The sequence below is a fragment of the Myotis lucifugus genome, unplaced genomic scaffold (genome assembly GCF_000147115.1).
Source record: "Myotis lucifugus unplaced genomic scaffold, Myoluc2.0 scaffold_0, whole genome shotgun sequence".
Lineage (NCBI taxonomy): Eukaryota > Metazoa > Chordata > Mammalia > Chiroptera > Vespertilionidae > Myotis > Myotis lucifugus.
The window spans coordinates 49634742-49638652 of NW_005871048.1; positions in this window are offsets into that span (position 1 = coordinate 49634742).

Consider the following 3911-nt stretch of genomic DNA (forward strand, 5'->3'; position numbering starts at 1 on the left):
ATTGATCCCATAAAAGACCTTGCATGTCTCTACTGAAGATATTCAATCTTGTCTCTCGCTGGCGATATTCAATCTTGTCTCTCGCTGGCTTTCTAAACAAGGTAATACAGTGACGTTGTATAACAAATGGACTTCACCCAATTCCATCATCAGAGTCATTTCTGGGTCTGTTTCTACTGATTACAGATCATTGTTTCCTGCCTTTGTTGTTGTTGTTAATGCATCCAGGGATTGGATGCCAGGGATTGTGACTTCTACTTTGCAGGGTGCTGGATAATTTTGCATTCCTGTGAATATCCTGGAACTTGGTTTGGGGCTGCAGGTGAGTTACTGATATACAGCCTGGCCATCCTTTCAGGTCTTGCTTTGGAGCTGTGTTCAGCTGGACCAGGGCAGTGTTTTGCCTATTTCCTCGCTACTGAGAAAAATACCCATCAGAGTTTCCCACTAGGAGGGAGGGTGGATCCAATCTCTGTTCCTCCATTTCGATTGGAAGCAAAATTTTGGATTCTTACACTTTTATTACATGTAAGAGAATTAATCAGAACCTAACCAGCTCTTGACAATATTAAATGGCAGAGATGGCCCTGTTGTCAGTACTGGGCCAGCCCGTGTGCATGGGTCCCATCACAGCCTGTTCCAATCAGAACGCAGGAGAGCTGAACACATAGAAGCGGACATTCCCATCCACCTGCAGCCACCACACCCACTTTCATGCCATTCAATGCCCACGGCTGTGGTGACCTTTCGTTTCGACTGCAAAGCTGTGTCCATCTCTGGATGTAAAATGTCCAGATCCTGTCTTTGCTTTATCCCTTTCCTTTACTTAAAACAATTAAATCAATTTAACCAATTTCAAAGGCAAGACTCATTTATTATGTTAAAAAGGGCCTACAAGCACAAAGAAGTAACAGCGGCTGCTGCGTGAATGTGGTCCCTGTGCATGTCCTCCTCCTGTCACGGGGCTCCTCACTTCTGTGAAGAAACCTCATCCCTGAGTGTTACCTGAGCCCTGAGCCAGTGGCCACACACCCTCGATGTTCTCATGTACAGTGTTTGGGATTGTAATACAGTGGGGCCTTGACTTACGAGTTTAATTTGTTCCGTGATGGAGCTCGTAACTCAAATTACTCGTATGTCAAATCAAAAAGTGAACGAGACATGTGATGCTGGGCTGATGTTGTGGCATTCACTGTGATGTTCGCTGCGCCAACTAGCGGTGGGGTATCTGAAGTTGGCTCGTAACCCGAATTTTAGCTCGCAACTGCTCGTATCTCGAAAAACTCGTTAGTCGGGACACTCCTAAGTCAAGGCCCCACTTAGCTCTGGACCTCAGTTACCGTCTTGGCTGTGAATGATTAGGATGCCTTCCAAGTCCCCTTCTGGCTTTGACAATATTTCTGTATTAATCCGAACTGATTTTAGATTCTGGGCCTCTGAGAGTTGTGTGCTCTTTTATTAAACAAATGTTTTTAGATTTGGGCATACCAGTTTAAAGGCATCACAGACCCCAGATTGAGAGCTTCTTAATCCTGAGGTTTGGTTCATTCTAACCAAACCCTTTATTTGGACCTCTGATCACAATTTATGTATTCAGTGAACCAGAGCCCACTCTACAACAGTTCTATCTGCTTTACTTCTATTTATAAATCCTTTACAGATTTAATAGAAGGACGGCAAAGTGTGTTTAAGGTGTATATGCTCAACATAGAGAAATTACAGAACCAGGGAGACAGCTACGCAAGTCTGAGTTCTGGGAAATGCCACCACTGCCCACAGGGTATCGAGTCACTCCACAGTTCCCCTTCGCTATCGAGAAGCTTCTTCTACAGAATTTCAATCACTGTGCTTCCCAAACATGCTAGAATCTCATCTTGACCGCCTCTCCTGTCACAGCCTAAGAAATGTTATCTTTCTAATAAAAAAACTACACGTAACAAAGAGCATCTTCAAGTACATAGGACTACATTTTATTCATTCCGTTACAAACTCAAAGTTCTTCACATGGCACCCTTTCCAGCAGGGCCCCACGTTCTAGCAAGACCCCCCCATCCAGCAGGACCCCCACGTCCCCACAGGGCCCCGCAGGTGGAGGGGCCAGGGCTGCACTTGCCCGTGCCCTCGTCTCATACTAATGGGGTTTATTCCGACACTATGTACATTCACAGTTCCGAATGCCATTGAGTCACTACAAGAAAGAAAAGGGATCAGGAGGAGCAAACATCCATTCAAAGTCTGCTTATCAGAGATTTTTTTCCTGAAAACGCACTGTGGCATTTCATTCAAAAAACCCTTCATGCACAGACCTGGAGGATGGAGGCCAAATTCAGGCCCCTTCCCTCAGAACATCTTAGTTTATTCACCTCCTTCATTGGTGGGTTTTTCTCTTTGAAAAATGAATATTTATACATTTTGTGATTATAAAATTAACCACCGTTAGCCACCGAGGCTGCATCTGAGTTTCTGTGGTGTCCAGCAGGCCGAGTGCCCCGGATGGCCCTCAGCACCCGCCCCTGTGTGCGTCCTGGCTGGCAGTGAGCAGCTGGAACGGGGGGAGGGGACAGCTGAACCGGAGTTAAGGGTTTTCCTGGCGTCTACTGGTAGAAATGCACGTCATGGATGCCTCGGGAAATCAGTAAACATCTTCCCTGTGCTTCTGGCCCTGGTGGTCACTTTCAGTAGAGATACCCCAAATACAAAATTCAATTCATTTTAGAAAAAAAAAAAAATTCCCCCCGAAGGAACCCAGAGGCTTTGCGTCAGGACACCAACTGTAGTCTGTGGTTATGATTGTGCTTTAAGGACAGGTTCCAATTCTGTCCTAAACAAGTGAACCAAGGGGATTTCAGGAAGAACAAAGGCACCACCAGCACAGTGTCCCCCTTCTGGTGCCAGGAGACTGCTCCTCCTCTGACCCAGGGCGGGACTGGAGTTGGTCCCTGACAGACCTATGCGGCCTCGTGGCCCTGACAGGCAGGGCATCAGCCTGAGGCAATCACCGGCTCTGCTGCTCTCCGGTTTCCGTCCGTCTGTCTGTCCGTGCAGCTCATCTGTCTGCAGGGCAGCTGCTTTGTCCACTCACCAGAGCCGGAGCAGGGGAGGGATGGCCACCCTCCGAGCAGGACGCGCTGCCCCAGGGCTGCTGGAGGTGCACAGCCAAACAACAAAGGAGCCGGGCCCAGTCCTTCCCTCCTGCCTCACTCATGCCACCCATGTTCAATGCCTCGGAGCTGACACTACAGTGAAGTAGATGACGTCATATTAATACAGAAATACCAAGCTGGTAACGTTTATAAAAAAAGAGGGGGATTCAAAAGGATTAAGGATGGGAGATAGCAGTTCTGGGCTGGAACTCCTGGTGGCCCAAACAGGAGGGAAACTGACCTGGTGGAGAGGCCAGAGAGAGTGAAGTCAAAGCCACAGACAGCCTCAGAGTCTATCAAAAAAGGGCCTATAAATAAATATCCTCTAACCCTCAAAGGAAAATGAAGTAGAAAAACAACTTTCTTCTTTTAAAAAAAATGCTGAATGTTTCCTGTAGTATCTAAATGAGGTTTATAAAATACTCATGAACTCCCACAAATATAAAAATGTTTAAAAACTCCTGGCGGGCTGGCCACGCTGTGACTCCACAAGTTGGCACAGGGTTTGTCTGGAATCAAACACATGCCACATGCCCTGCTTTTCGAGTGTGCATGGAGGCTGCCCGCCTGTGCATGTGCCTCGAACTGACCAACAGGGGCCACGTGGAAAGAGTGAGATGACAACCTGAACCCAGGACACTTGAAAACAAGCCACACCTGGTGTCCACCCACCTCTGGAGGACCTGCCCGCAGGGAGACCCCTGAGCCCCACCAAGGTAGGCAGGACATGCCCCACACAGTCTTGCTGTGAGGAGTCCGGGTGGCGTG